Source organism: Gymnoscopelus braueri, assembly GCF_963280865.1.
Source record: "Gymnoscopelus braueri genome assembly, chromosome: 4".
Classification (NCBI taxonomy): domain Eukaryota; kingdom Metazoa; phylum Chordata; class Actinopteri; order Myctophiformes; family Myctophidae; genus Gymnoscopelus; species Gymnoscopelus braueri.
The window spans coordinates 10,906,210-10,923,081 of record NC_137605.1 but is presented as its reverse complement, the minus strand read 5'-3'; the positions used below and the strand labels follow the sequence as shown (position 1 = coordinate 10,923,081).

The 16,872-nt window shown below is 44.5% G+C and overlaps 1 pseudogene across 1 annotated transcript in view; it reads left to right on the top strand.

Annotated features, from left to right (window-relative positions):
* The window catches only part of LOC308083419 (receptor-type tyrosine-protein phosphatase U-like), a 144,305-nt pseudogene that overhangs the window by 96,051 nt on the left and 31,382 nt on the right, over positions 1-16,872 (top strand). Inside the window, exons 3-6 of the transcript XR_013935070.1 lie at positions 5,894-5,930; positions 8,921-9,059; positions 10,703-10,857; positions 13,044-13,231. The product of XR_013935070.1 is annotated as a receptor-type tyrosine-protein phosphatase U-like (transcript). The remainder of the gene's footprint in view (positions 1-5,893; positions 5,931-8,920; positions 9,060-10,702; positions 10,858-13,043; positions 13,232-16,872) is intronic.

Here is a 16,872-nt window from a genome sequence, read left to right as displayed (position 1 = left end):
ACAGCCTTACGGTTCTCCTTAATTAGCTGGGGTCAAGGGGCTATCTTCTGCGCGTTATATCTCGATAACGATGCGTTTTTGGAATCCGCCTTTTGGATATGTCGTACAGCTCATTAAGGCGCACGTGTGGATGCCCTTGGTGTCCCAATCCGACATTCCTACGAGAAATTTGTTTTTAAAAGTTTGCATTCACTATGGTCTAAAGGTCTAACACTCTATGTAGCTCCCTGAAAGTAGAGGACTCTGCGTGGGAGTGTCGTACGAGAAAGGCGAAGACATCGACGCGTGCGCCTCTGCGAGCTTTACAACATATCCGAAAGGCGGATTCTAAAAACGTATCGTTATCGAGATATTACGCTTTATTGCGCGTTCTAAGTCGACATTTGGTGACCAGTTCTAACCCATGCCCACTTAGCCCACACATAACCCTTATGGGACCCAGACATGGGTGACCAGTTCTAACACATGCCCACTTAGCCCACACATAGCCCTTATGGGACCCAGACATGGGTGACCAGTTCTAATCCATGCCCACTTAGCCCGTACGAAACCCATATGAGACCCAGACATGGGTGACCAGTTCTAACCCATGCCCACTTAGCTCGTACAAAGCCCATATGAGACCAAGTACAGGGTGATCAGTTCTAACCCAAGCCCACTTAGCCCATATATAGCCCATATGGAACCCACTTTTGTGACACCAGTTCTAACCCGTGCCCACTTAGCACGTACATAGCCCATATGGGACACAGAAAAGGGTGACCAGTTCCAACCCATGCCCACTTAGCCCACATATAGCCCATATGAGACCCAGACATGGGTGACCAGTTCTAACCCATGCCCACTTAGCCCATGCATAGCCCATATGAGACCCAGACATGGGTAACCAGTTCTAACCCATGCCCACTTAGCCCACACATAGCCCATATGGAACCCACTTTTGTGATACCAGTTCTAACCCATGCCCACTTAGCCCATACATAGCCCTTATGGGACCCAGACATGGGTGACCAGTTCTAACCCATGCCCACTTAACCCACATATAGCCCATATGAGACCCAGACATGGATGACCAGTTCTAACCCATGCCCACTTAGCCCGTACAAAGCCCATATGAGACCAAGTACAGGGTGACCAGTTCTAACCCAAGCCCACTTAGCCCTTATATAGCCCATATGGAACCCACTTTGTTACACCAGTTCTAACCCATAACCACTTAGCCCGTACATAGCCCATATGGGACACAGAAAAGGGTGACCAGTTCCAACCCATGCCCACTTAGCCCACATATAGCCCATATGAGACCCAGACATGGGTGGCCAGTTCTAACCCATGCCCACTTAGCCCACACATAGCCCATATGAAACCCACTTTTGTGATACCAGTTCTAACCCATGCCCACTTAGCCCATACATAGCCCATATGAGACCCAGACATGGGTGACCAGTTCTAACCCATGCCCACTTAGCCCACACATAGCCCATATGGAACCCACTTTTGTGATACCAGTTCTAACCCATGCCCACTTAGCCCATACATAGCCCATATGAGACCCAGACATGTGTGACCAGTTCTAACCCATGCCCACTTAGCCCACATATAGCCCATATGAGACCCAGACATATTTGACCAGTTCTAACCCATGCCCACTTAGCCCACACATAACCCTTATGGGACCCAGACGTGGGTGACCAGTTCTAACCCATGCCCACTTAGCCCACACATAACCCACATAGAACCCACCAAACTTGCCCAGTTCAAGCCCGCGCCCACTTAGCCCATATAGAACCTATATGGAACCCACTACAATTGCCCAGTTCAAGCCCATGCCCGCTTGGTACCCAAGTAGCCCACATGTGCCCCACATGGGGCCCAGGTGGACATGTTGGCTGGGTACTGTAGGTAGAAAATAGATGCTTTAATATTCACACCCTGCGGTGCTGGAGCTCAGCCATTCCTCTCAAATGTGGGCCAGAGTTGGCTTTGGTCTCTTTGTGATAATCAGATGGGAATAAATGCATGCAAGGTGTTGGTCCCTGCGCCACTCGACTTCCATGAAGGGTTGCTTTCTGATAACGGTACTGTTTAATGTTTTCTTTTCTTTTCTTTTTCATTGAAAATCCATACATTACAGCACAACAATGCTGCTCGTCTGCAAACACAAGAATGTGTTTCCGTCCCAGTGGACAAACACACGGTGGGAGTGCAGTGTGAGCACTTCACACAAGCGGAGCGCTGAGCGTAGGATTAGGAAGGGAAGACCTGGCTTTACCAGCGGATGGGATTAGGTTTTGTTTTGCCTGGCAGGGGGCCAGCTAGCGCCCATGAGCCACAGTGAACAGGGGGGCACAGTGGCACATCACAGCCCCCACCTGACCTACAGTAGCTCTGCTACTATGGATGCTGGTGGCTCCCACCACATATACATACAGCTGTAGACATTTTAGTAGTCAGATGATCACACAATGTTTCTAAATGCCTGTTTGTGTTACACAGCTTCTTACTTTTGTCAATATGCTGTATATATTTCCGTGCTTGTTTTATCTGTAAAATAAGGAAGCTGAACTAAACTGAATAGTAAGCTAAACAGTAGTTTAATATCCAACGTGACTCATTAAATCATAGCCTGTTCAGTTCATTTAAGTTTGTGAATGTCTTTGTGAAGGGCCAACATCACAACTCATCCTCAAAAGCATTATCATCAGTAGAAATGGTGTGAACATAATATTTGCCATTTCCCTGTGCTAATTGAGTTTTTAATTGCTTTGATTGATGCATCCAAAGAAGCTCTTGAATGGTTGGGGATTCAGATGGTTACTTTAAAGGTGTCAGCATGGGCATCTGCTAATCGTGCACCACAAAAACACGCACGCACGCGCGCACACACACACACACACACACACACACACACACACACACACACACACACACACACACACACACACACACACACACACACACGCGCACACCTTGTTTGTTGCCGTTTCTGTTTCGTAGAGCTTTCAGGCAGCACCAAGTCTCTCCAGTGGAGGCAGCACAGAGCTGCTGTATGTGATGTCTGCTTTCATAATTTCAAACTTAAAGTTGCCACTGGCCTATTTCCCCCTAAATAATAACCATTGTTTTTCCTTCCAAAAACTGTGCATTTTACTTTTAAAAGTTGTTGGTGTAACTATGACAATAGCTGTAAAATAGCTTATACACGCAAGGAATTCCACATTATCTTGACTACGTTTCCTGGTTGTTGAGGTGCATTCACATCGGACGTGACATGATTATGTTTTTGAGCAATGTGATTAAACATGAAGTCAATGTGATGGGAGGTACATGATCCTGATACATCAGGAGTCCAGTCTGTTCCTATTTACCCTTTAACAAGAGACAATTGTAGCTTACAATGAGAAAACAAAATACACAGACAAGACACCCTCACACATTTTAATCACATGGGGTGGTCTAGAGAATTAATGACGAGTCCTTAGACAAATTAAAACTGAGGAATGTGTCCTGTCTGTGCTCCAAACAGCGAGTGGGAGAGGCTGTTCTGTACTGCCACCTATCCATCTGTCTCTGTCACCTGGCTGATATAATGTGCTCCGCCTCTCTCCTTGACCACTTCTAATGGTTATAAATAGCGTTGATAATTAATTGACTTAGTTCCAAGTTGTGTGACAGATGTGCTTTTAACTCATTTAGTGCCAAGTAAATAAAACAATAATAGCCCAGAGTGCCAGAGATTTTTCATTTATCTTACCTTTTTAAGTAGTCACAGAATATTTTAGTATGATTGATTCTCTGATGGTTGGTAATCACTGGGGATTTCACTGAGCTTCCACGGGAAAGAAAAACATTTCCACCGCAACTTGCGTTTCACTTTCACTTTCACATTGAAAACAGCTGGCCAAAAATGCAGGGGGAACAAAGCAACTGGAGTTACAGCTGATTGTCTGCAGACGCTAACCAGGAAGCAGATGGAGCATAAAATGTTGTGATCATGTGATCTCTAGATCTCTCTGCAACGCAGCCTGAAATGGTGGCTCATAGGATCTGCAAGGGCGCCATCTACTGGTAAACACTGAAAACACAGTTTGGACATCTTAGACGTCAATGGCGCCCTGGGCTTTTGAAAAAATTGGACGTCTCAGACGTCAATGGTACTGAATGAGTTAAAAAAAAGCCAGGCAGGGCTGTGTTGAGCGCTTTGATGAAGTGGAGGATGTCAGCTGCACTTCCATGTCACCACTTTGCTTCCATCACTCCAGCACTTTTAAAGACACCCACACATTGACATAGTATATGGCCGCGCTATGAGTCAAGTGGTTCTCATGGCGAAGTGAGGAATATGAATAGTTCTGCCTCTTATTTTTATTACTTTTATTTTATTTTGATCAGTCAATCATTTTTTTTACCCCCTTTTTCTCCCCAATTTAGTCGTTATGCCAATTGATTCCTCCCCACGCACATTTCTGTGTTGTATCCTACTGACTCACATTCCAGTGAGGAGCCTCCACCGGGAGGACGTAGAGCCTTCGTGTTACTCCTCCCGCCCAGCACTCCCCGCTGACGGGTGCCGCCACCAGCCCGTAGGAGTACATGCAATGACCAATATCACTCTCCCCGCCCGGCTTCCCTCAGAATCGTGCCAATTGTGTTCGCATAGGATTCAAACCCACAACCTCTGTGGTGGTGGGCAGGGACTTAACCACTGCGACACCCGAGCGCATTACTTCTGCAGCGTTTTGTCCCTGTTCATCTGGGTATGCAGAGGAGTAAAAGTGAGTTTTCATGGAAAACCAGTAATGTATGCTTTGCATAAGTGTTCATGTACTGTACTGTACGTCTGGGGTTGGTAGAAATAGCTGTCAGTTTCAGAGAGATTGTCGTTTTCTAAAAAAAATCCCTCCTCTGTTCCTGCATCATCACTGGATTAAGATGTTATTTAAGAGGACTTGGGCCCAAAAATTTAAATTAACAATTTAGCGACAGGTTGAGGAAAGTGCTTTTGCTCGTTTCTGGGCACGCAGATTTGCATAATTGTCCCATAATGCCTGAATTAGCATCTGTAAATCTTAATTTGATAAATAAAATGGTAAATTGTGCATTTATGTAGCGCTTAAATCCAAAGCGCTTTACATGGATTGTGCATTACACTCACCCATTCACACACACATTCATACACCGATGGCGGAGGAAACCATGCAAGGCACCAAGCTGGAGCAATTAGGGGTTCAGCGTCTTGGTCAAGGACACTTCGACACTAACTCTGGGGGAGCCCGGGATCGAAATGGTAACCTCCTTTTGATAACAGAGAGAAGTCATCAGTCCAAATACAGCAGACCAAATGAATTCCCCTTTGTAGTGGCATTTCATTGGTCTGAAGCCTCCTCTTAATTCTACTCTCTCTTTCAGCTCTCATCATTTATTTGAGTCTCTCTCTTTTCACTCAGTCAAACACTTCACAGCAGCTACTGTGGTTTTTATTTTCACTCATTTAAAGTAGATTTATTGGTTTCTGTCCTCAAACTGATGGCCCCACCTGATTCTTCTGTGTGAGAAAGACGTAACAACGTGAATGAAGGAATCTTTACAGATATTGCCCAGCAGTCTTTTCTTTTGTGAATATTGTTAATTTTTGTCCTGGTCCTTTTCAAGTAAAGAATATGGGAAAAAGGGAAAATCTTGCACACTGTCTGAACTTGTCAAAACACATGATTTCATATCAACATTTTGGTCCATAGACCATCTGGACAAACATGGAGGCCTGTTTACAGTTTCAACATTATTTTTCCACATCAGTATTCTAAATCCTGGTCTCTTTTATCACATGTGTCTCCTATGCAGAATGCAAAGTGTCACCAAACCCTCTGATCACCATGCTCTCCTTCTCTTTCAGGAAACCAGAATAAACTGCATCCGCATCGCTCGCAAAGGTAATTCCACTATTGTTTTTGTCTTTTATATAAACTGTGACCTTGAATTAAATGTCTCTGTGTAGAATTCAGAGAGCTTGAAAAATGGCTTGGTCTTTCATCCCGCTGGTTTGGGGTCAGATGCTGACACACACAATATCAAAGACACTTCTGCGTTCTGCTGGCAGCACGTTAGAGTTGCAGATCAGTGTGAATAACAGTCATGTATTCATACAGTAGTTCTCACAGCAGTGCTACAGTAAGCAGAGTCTTGTCAGTAAATAGACTCGACACGCACGCACGCACGCAAGCACGCACAGTCAATTAATGAATAAAGAGCTGCTCAGAGTGATTTTCAATTAGAAGCTATGACAGGTCAGAGTGTATTTTGTTTCTTTGGATCAGGTGGTCTCGGTACCATTAACATGCCCCCTGCATGACGGGGGTCCTGAGACGTTACTTTCAGGGCAGCCCATCACAGGCAAAGTGGAGGCAAATGATTTTGGCTTGGATAACAAAGCTGAAGATTACATTTCAACTTCCAGGTGACAGTTTAATTAAGGATCCTCTGGCAGGCCCAACACAACAATAGACCTTCCATTTCTACTCTAAGTGCCAATTTCCACCGGCGGGCAGCCGGCAGGTGCATGGATTCATGTGAAAATCTATTTCATGCTCGTGTTTGGTTTAATAGAAATTCTGGGGCTAAATGCAGCGCTGCCCGTCTTATCTGTCTAAAATGTCAGAGAAGTTAAATTGATTTCAAGCTCTTCTGCATTTGCAGCATCTGCAATGTACTCCTGTATCACTCAAGAGGTTTAATTTGAAATGAAGTTACAGTAATAAGTTGCACAGCAGGCTGTGAGCTCGCTCCTCTACCTCTGTCTGGATGAAGAAGCTCACGGTCTCACCGAAGCCTTTTGTTGTTCTCAGTCACCCAGCAGTTTGTCACAGACACCAGGACACCTTGAGATGCTCACTGTAACTCTGTGCAAAGAGGAACCATCAGGGGAAAACAACAAAACAACATTCATGTTTGATCTACAGTGGGGCTGTCAAGATCTTCACCAGTAGAGCCACCGTGTAAAGAATGTAATTTACAATTTAGGCGTTGAGCATACGCTCCTATCCAGAGTGAGTGACTGGAAAATCGGAATATGCATGAACTCAGGTCAATAAACAACAAGGTAAATAGTCAGTAGAGTGCAGAGAGAACAATGTAGTGCTCAAAGAACCTAGGTAAAGAATGTACCGGTACCTAGCATTTGACTAAACAACATGCTACTGTATCTAAATCACATTCTTAATATTTGTAGTCGAGAAAAAAAGTATCTAAGTAACAAGTAACAAGTAATGAATTTGTATCTGCACAGTAAACTAGCATCAAGAAGGGATACAAGGAGAGTGAAGTGCTAGGGGGTGAGGTGGAGTCTGAAGAGGTCAGTGTTCAGATGTGACATGGTCCATGAACTGTACCGTACATCAGATCACATCCTATCACAGAGCATTGTCTAGCAACAGCCAGCACTCTCAAACTAAAGTATTAGAGAGGAGACATTTTGTTGAGAACAACATATTAAAATATCTCACTAACATATAAGAGTTTCATATCGTCCCACTTTCAGTGTTATTTGGGCTGAGGCTGATCTAATGCCCCAGTCTGCCGATAGAGAAGGCTAAAACATGGCTCTGTTTCCCCCTTCTTCTGCCCCAGATCTGCTTCAGCCCCAACAGGCTGCTAGCTAGCTAGCGCTCTCCATCACTGCCCCCAGGCCTGCTGTGACTTTGTGCTGCTCAGGAGATTGTTTGGGCTGTTCCAACAGGCTCAGGAGGGGCTCGTTGCAGGCCTGTCAGGGACTAAAGGACACGCTGACACCACTCGGGACAAACTAGAGTGGCTTACTGTAGCCAGACACAGAAAAGAGTTTGTTTGTTCCATTTACATAAGTATGGAGCTTTATGCCAGTGGAATGAATAACCCACCATTACTATAATGACCTTTTGCAGTATCGCACAGACAGCAGGGCACCTTGACATGATGACTGTAGCACTGTGTGGGAGTTTGAGTAAAGATTACAACCTACTGTCATCGTTTCAATCCAAAGTACACACACACACACAATGAAATATGTTTTGTATATTCATTTAACCCATTACCGAGCAGTTCGCAGTGCACGCTCGAATGGAGACCCCCCCGTGAGTCACGGCACGAGATAGCCTGCGGCTGTCATCATAATTTGAACGTTTATGGAGTGATTGATGAATGATGAATGCGTGAACGTTAATGAAGGCTGGTGTGTGGTGGGCTGGTTACCTATCTCCGATCTCCTGCTGCGGTTCCCATGGCCAAAACCCACAATCACACAGCTACGGCATTCGAGCGGAGGGTTTATATCCTTAACCGAAGTTGCACATAACTCAAAAGACGTAGCCGACTGTAGGCTACCCAAGTTGGAAGACTTCACTCTCCATGAAAATATTCGAGCGCAGCGGTCCCCAAAATCCTCTCATGTGCGCTCATAATGTCTTAAAAGAGCCATGAAGTGCTTGTGTAAATGGCTGAATGATTAAGCATCTAACTTGTAGAATTGTAAATGTTATATTGTTTTTAATTGCCCGATTTTAATTGCTTGTACATTTGGAAATATCCTACTGATTTCATACACATTGTCGATGTATGCCTTCACAAAATATATGTGTATATATATGTATTATTTATTTGTTTAGCTATACATTATTGGAGTGAATACATATGTCTAGATGCCTGTCAGATGGTCAGACAATGCTCTACCGCATGTCTATGATGGAACAAACTGCTATTGCCTAAACACGACCTGAGACCAGACGTGAGCGTACGCGGGCCGTATGCTCGAGTCAAAGTCACGATAGATTGATAAATGCTGTTGCGGTGATCTCGCCGTATGCCCATTTTTTGGACTTAGCAAGCTTGTTAAATGAGGGCCATTGTGTGTATTCATCTCTCTCTCTCTCTCTCTCTCTCTCTCTGCTAGCGGCCTGTAAGGACCACCGCAGGGCCCTGGAGGTGTCCCAGCACTCTGAGGAGATGGGGCTGATTCTTGGGGTGTGTGCCGGGGGGCTGGTGGTCCTCATTCTTCTGCTGGGAGCCGTCATCATCATCATCAAGAAAGGGTGAGTGCTGCTCGGTTAGCCCATATGCTAACTGTTTGCTATATTGTTGCTGTATGTTGGAATAGGCTCTTCCAGGGACTACAAAGTTCATTTTTACCTCCTCTGCAAGTCACCTGAATGGCGTCCACATGCAGTATGTTTGCACAGTGCACCATCTCATCTTGCTCTTTTTTATTTATATTATTGTGAAATGCTTTCTCTCTGAACAGTCCCCTAATCATTGTGTTCTATTAGCTGAACTCTGTGAAAGGACAGCATTGTTTAGGAGGGATACTGGAACCACAGCTAGCCTGTATTGTTTCCAATCCCTTATGCTGCACCAGAGAGACCAAGCAACTCAGCACAGTTTATCTGAGTGTGAAGTATTTAATTAAAGGCTGATTCAATTCAATTAGCCACTTAATTACACCCACCAAGCAGCGGCCTGACCCTTAAATGAGACGGTAATTGGCAGGAAAAGGTGTGCTTTTAGAGATTATCTCTAACTATTAGTCAAATAGAACTATAGAAGGGGTAGGAGGAGGCTTTTAATGTGAAATCCTTATTTTGCAAAGGTTTACCCTCTGATGATGCATTAAAACATAACGTCTGTCCTAAAAACATCACAGAAAAATACTGTATTTCTAGCCATTTTGGGAACATGCTAAATTACACAATCATTTACAGAGACTCGTTTTGCTCTGCATCTTAGTCAGCTGTAACTGTGTGCCAGCCCGAGGGGGAAAGTCTAGAATAAGATGTTCTACCACAAATGAAATACTGTATGTGAAATTCCAACTGCAGTATCAGTTGGAACATACATGCCAAGTGAGAGGTGGCTGAGAGCTCTGGTAATCATTATCAAACGTGCTGACAACGCCACATGGCACACTGTTGATACTATAGTCCCCACATTAGTATGGACCGCTGTCCTATAAGCTGCCAGTTAGTTCTCACACAATTGATCGGCAAATATGCTTCTGGCATGAAGCCACGTATGTTCATTAAAGTTGAGAGTTGAGACGCCGCTGAGTTAAACGAGAGCCTTGTTTCTCTGCTTTGGCTGTGATTGGGACTGTCAGCACCTTGCTTGCTATAATGCTGTATATATGCATGTGTCACATCACATGCATCCAAACGGTTCCCATCTCCACTGAAATCAATGCATCCCTCAGCCCACAGCTGGCATTGCTTGCAGCTTACATTCTCTTCTTTCTCTTGATTTTATTTTCTCTCCCTGCTCCTCCTCCTCCTCCTCCTCCTCCTCCTCCTCCACCCGTACACTTCTCCAGAAGGGACATCTACTCTTACTCTTACTATCCGTAAGTGACTCCACCCCTTTTTTTGTTTTTACTTTTGCCATTGTTTATTTTGTGTTCCATCATATACATGCTTGAGCACATGGCTGTCATCCACTAAAGTTGCGTGTGAAATATTATGAAATGCATCCTTCATTGTCTCCTTTCCTCCCCTCTTTTTGCAATCGCTCCCTCCCTTACATCCCTTCTCATCTCCTTCTCTCCTTTCCTTTTTGTCATGCTGTCTCTCACGGCTCCTTTCCTACTCTCTCTGACACTCTGTATCAGTGTCTCTCTCTCCTTCTCTTTATCCTTCTGATCCATCCATCCATCCCTCCTCCTTCTCTCTCCATCTTTATTTAATAGGAAACCAGTGAACATGAATAAAACACCTATTAGCTACCGCCAGGAGAAGAGCCATATTGGCTCTTTGGAGCGCAGTTTCACAGACCAGAGCACCTTGCAGGAGGATGAGAGGTTGGCGCTGTCTTTCATGGACGCACACACCTGCTCAGCACGCAGTAAGGCGCACACACACACACACACACACACACACACACACACACACCCCCACACACACACACACACACACACACACACACACACACACACACACACACACACACACACACACACACACACACACTTTCATTCACAAGGCGTACCTTTATTATTATATTTTGACGCCCTACAGTGTCAGATGCTGACATGGATCACCCATCAGTTTGTTATGGTGTTGATAGTGAGGTGTCTATCAGAGAACCATTCACACCTGAACCATACCCAGCAAGCACAGTCAGGACCCGGACCAATCAGTGACGTCTCGATTGGGGCTAGATCAAGTCAAACCAAGACAAGTCAGATCTGGCCCAGAATATCACCTGATTTCAACCAAAATTAATCCTGACCACAAAAACGTCACTTCCAGGACGTCATCTAAACACATTTCTCATCACCCAAAATTGCTGTCCAAATGTCCATATGATGTCCCGGTGATGACGTCCTGTAAATGACGTAAAGATCATCCCCATATGGGCTGTGATCTGGCCTAGTCCTGAACGTCACCGGGGTGATGACCGGGCGTCATCATAACGTCATCATGACGTCATTGTGCTTGCTGGGTAGGAAACAACTGTATGACTAAGTACCTTCAGCCTCCCTTTCTGGAGCACAAGCTTTTTTTCCCAAAAAATTTTTAAAATACCTATCTCCAATCTCTAACATGCAGCAATAGGCTTCTATATTAGCTATTTTAGCCATTAATTTACGAAAAACTAAACGAAACAAAGAAAAGTAAAAAGTTACAATAGGCAAGGCATTTACCGTACTCGAGGTTTGTCGCCGTTCAAGAAGCCTGGTGAACCAGAGGACTGGCACAATACCCAGCAGGAGATTGAACAAACAATGAATCTCAAGAATGACAACAGTGGGAGGGGGGAGGAAAAGAATTGCAGACAGAGTGTGAGAAACAGCTCTGAGCGATTTGAGATTGTAGCTCATTTTGATTTCCTCAAATACCCTCGATCTCCTGCAGTATGAAAGATAAATTTATTTGTCCATTTTTAAGATATGCTTTCTTAAACACCATCAAGCATGTGAATGGAGAAGATCTTATTAAATGCATGTTTTCAGTCCAATATGATATACCTGACGAATACTGCAGTGGTCGGAACGTTGTATTTTCCGCTCTAATAAAGTTGTTTGGGAGCATCAAATATGGTATGCGGATATTTTCTTCTCTTCAGTCCAATATGGCACACCAATTATATTTAGTGTATCATAAACATAATGTAAATTATCTTTGTGTACATGTTTTTACAATAATTTGATGTTCTATACATGTAAGCTGGATTCAGTTAAATGGGTTTTCCTGCGCTCTTGTGTACTAGCTTGGCACGGTATGCTTTTTCTGCAGTGCTTGCACACTGTGATTTAGTTCAGGTGTGCTACAGAAGAAACAAGCAATTCACTGAAAGTTTATTTGTTGATGGACAGTTTTTCATAAGTGTGTTGGCAGGGGTGTCAATGTTAAATTGATAAGGCAGCACACACACGCCTGCTATTACATTGGCAAAGCAAAGGATATTATACCGTCCAAAAAGTAGGCCCCCTATAGCAGTACTTGTCAAACAGAAAATCTCTTGTTAAGTCTGCCTCGTATTTATTAGCTGTCACTCTGTACCCAGAGTGACTTAAAATAAGTGAGCGAGACACCTCGACAGAAGCCGTGGAGATTGAAACGGGGATTTAGTGTGCGAGCCGCTACGCCGTAGACACACAGAGGGAAAAACAAATACAGTATTGTATGAATTTCCTAACCACCCTAACCTTGCGTCACCAGGCTTTCCACATGGCGGAAAGCCTGTTTTTTGTTCTGAACTGTGTGATCTAGTCTAAGCCACAAATTTCCCAACTAATATATGTATCCATTTGGGCACCACAGTGTTATTGTTATCCCAAATGAATGCCGAATCAAGAAGCCTAGTGTTGCCAGTCACTACGAGTTAGAATAAAACACGAACATACTGTTACCAAACAAAATACCAAACAGTATTTCAGAGTTTGATGTGATGGTGGTTTGTGAGGGAAATATTTTTGGGAGCACATACAGGTTCCATCTGTATCCACTGATTCTCACTAGACCTGCAGAAAACTGCAAAACGAGTTGATCTCATTCTAAAAACCGTGTCCCTCCTCCCCCATGCAGGCGAGGCTCGCAGTTCAGTCAACGAGTCCAGCAGTCTGCTGGGAGGCTCCCCGAGGCGTCAGTGTGGACGTAAAAGCTCTCCCTACCACACGGGACAGCTCCATCCTGCCGTCCGCGTAGCTGACCTCCTCCAGCACATTAACCAGATGAAGACCGCTGAGGGCTACGGCTTCAAACAGGAGTATGAGGTGAGATAATGAAGTATTCACTGACACTATACAGTATGAGGTGAGATTCTGAAGTATTCACTGACACTGTACAGTATGAGGTGAGATGCTGAAGTATTCACTGACACTGTACAGTATGCGGTGAGATTATGAAGTATTCACTGACACTGTACAGTATGAGGTGAGATTCTGAAGTATTCACTGACACTGTACAGTATGAGGTGAGATTCTGAAGTATTCACTGACACTATACAGTATGAGGTGAGATTCTGAAACATTCACTGACACTATGATATACGGTGAACACCAGCATTTATGCACCATGGCACCTAGGGGGCGAGCCATCTAGAATATTGATCTCTGGATATGGGTGTGTAGGTGTGTCTCAGTTGTGTTGTGGGCTAATCTGGCCCGATAAGCACCAAAGTTCTTTTACACGTTGTTCACGTGAAACAGGAACCAGAGTCAATATATTAACACATCCACCGCCAGAGGTTAATCTCATAATGTACTCACCAGTGCCAAGGTGTTTTTGTTGTTTTTTTGTTTTTTTCATGTCGCCATAGATCTTGTTAAAATCCTTAAGATTGAGCCGTGAACGGTCTGTTTACATCCGCGAGATCTCCCTGTATCTCCCAGTGAAGACCGCATGTCAAACGGACTTCCATGACTGTAGTTAGAGCGGATTACGTTAAACAGTGAAATGCGAGGAGAAAAAACTACAGGAAGAGAATTGAGTTTCAGTTTCGTCTGTAGAATGGGAGCGGGCGTGATCGTCGAAACCGGATCCCAAATAATTCTATTTCCTGTCATCAAACCGGAAACGGAAGTGGATCAAAAAAATTCCGAAAGTGCACCCGGACCGCGCATGCGCGAAAAGACCGCAGCCCGTAGGACTACGGGCTCGGCGCTTAACCGTTGGATTTAACGGCCCGTAGAACTACGGGCCCGGCGGTAAAGGTGTTAATAACATACAGTTCAAGTCAACACACAGTTCAAGTCTTAAGTTCTCGTAGAGAGAGAATCCCATGTTCATATATTGGCATAATACAGTAATATCAATATATAGCTGCATGTTGAATTCATAAGAGTTCAGATATTGAAATCACCTTTAGCATAAAGTGGAGTATATGGTACAAAAAGTTTTTTTGTTTTTTAGATATTTTCTGCCTTTATTGATAGTATATAGTAGAGAATGACAGGAAACAGGGAGAGACAGTGAGTGACACACAGCAAAGGTCGTCGGGAACGGGATTCGAACCGGATTCTGTATTAGAGCCTATATGTGGTATGCGCCTGGACCGCTAGGCCAGTGGGCGCCCACAAAATGTGTTTTCTGTATGTGTGGGCGGTGCAGGCTGCCATCCATCCTGTTCTGACATCTTCCACATAGACTCTCCTTATTGCCTCTGAAATTAATTAGCAAGAGTTTAGAGGCATCAGAACACCATGCTGACACTATAGACTATGAATAAATCATCCTCATCTGGCCTTAAAGAGGACCTCTGTCACCATGGCAGACCTGATGAGTTCACACACTACCTACACACGCACGCACGCACGCACACGCACACACACACACACACACACACACACACACACACACGCACACACACATAAACACACACACACACACACACACACACACACACACATAAACACACAGCTTTTCCACTGAACTATAAAATAGAGAGAAGTGTAGAGATAGATAGAACATTGGTTCTGCTGTTGGTGTAATAACCTCCATCCATAGTTGTGTGAGTACAGGGGACATTGTGGTGTCCCTGAATACGTCGTCCTCCTGCTGGGATGATGCTGTATGTGAGAGCAGGCTCCATGGAGAGCTGCTGCTCTGTTAGCGATGCTCCTCTGACACTTAGAGAGAAGAGAAAACATCTTGCAGTTCTTCTCTGGGCTGCACTGGTCCCCCTGTGGAACCACCAGTGTACATCCATTAAACTGTCCCTCACGGACAAAACACAGCCCACTCCCCAAATCCATACATGCAGACCCTAGTGTTTGTCTTGTCTCTCTGTCTCTCCATGTTGTGTCTGGCTCCATTACAAAGGAAAATGTTGTGGAGTCTCACATTGTGCTCTCCTGCCAGGTACAGCTCTTTATTTCCCTGCAGAACGCAGACGTCCTGTTAAGACATTGATCAAACCTCCGTGGCCAGTCCTAAAGAGACAGTGGGCCCTATAATCGCCAATACTGGCTAAACCCACTATTTGGAAATGGAAAATGTTGTGCTGTTGTGCGCCCTGGCCGACTCCCATTATGTTATTTTGTATAGGGTATGGACACTTATGTACACAACATGTTTTCCTCTTTCCTGATGGCCACATACTGTAGGAATAATAATGGCTGACCTGTCATAGATTGAGAATTCCAAATTGGGGGTTGTCCCCGGGTGCCTTCACTCAGTGATTTCTATATGTGTGTAGACACTCACACAGGTAAACACCAGACTACAGGAGGTCTTGGTCTGTCATTATTATCACGATGCAACCTGGAGGCAGAGAGGATGAACCGCAGTCGACTGAATGACACGTTCATGTTTCCTTCGCCGATCTTTATTTATTTACCCTTTTATTGACGGAATGGACCAAGGTCAATAAACGCGGTCGCATGAAAAAACAAAAAGTAATTCACTACTCTAAATGAGAAAAGGTCTTGAGCCTGAGGCGCTAGCCGAGCGAATGCACCTGCAGAGCGTGTCGAAGCCGTTTCTGCCAACTCAGCGCTGTCTGAATTGCATACCAGTAGGGTGATAATGATCACTGTTCATTCTATGGTCATCAACATGGGACGTACAGTATAAGAGCTGATAGGTGGTTATAATCACTGATCATTCTATGGTCATCAACATGGGACGTATAAGAGCTGATGGGTGATTATGATCACTGATGATTCTGTCATCAACATGGTACAAGTAAGAGCGTTCTCAACGTCAGCCTCAGATGCCAAATGTAGCTGACCAAGCATGGAAATAAGACGAGTTGGAACGGAGAATGCGCTGACTGAACACAACCTTGTGCTCAGCAGCTTTAAAACCAAAATGGTGGATAAACTGAGGCCAATGGCTACTGACACTTCTTATAGGAGCAACCTATTATTTGTGTCCGGGTAGCTCAGTCGGTAGAGCACCCGCCTTTCAACCACAAGGTCATGGGTTTGATCCCGGACACCGCCAACTCAGCGTATGAGTAGCACGGCTTGGCTGTGGCAAGTTGTAGGGTAAGTACTGGGAGCTGATGGTAGGTGTGGCGCTCCTCCTCAGCAATCCATCTCCCAGGAGTCTAGCGCATTGTAACGGGGATAGACTAACGCGTTGTGGCTGATACCGACAATAAGCCTCTCCGACCTACTTACTATTAAAAGATGAATACTAAGTCAAATGGGGAGTAGGAGTGGGGGGTCTACTGTAGCAGATTCTGTGTGACATTTGTGTCCCTGTTTGAATACTTAACATGCATAAAGCACATAATCGCTCCTTATCTCAAAACGTTCTCACAGCACTACTGCCCTGTTGATGTAAACCCCGGCTGTGCTTGAGAGATGACATGCTGATAGGATTTAAGTGTTATAGCCGTGAAAAAACAATATTCCTTATCGCTCTTAAACAACAAAAGAAACAAAATGCTAAAAAGCCACATTGTACC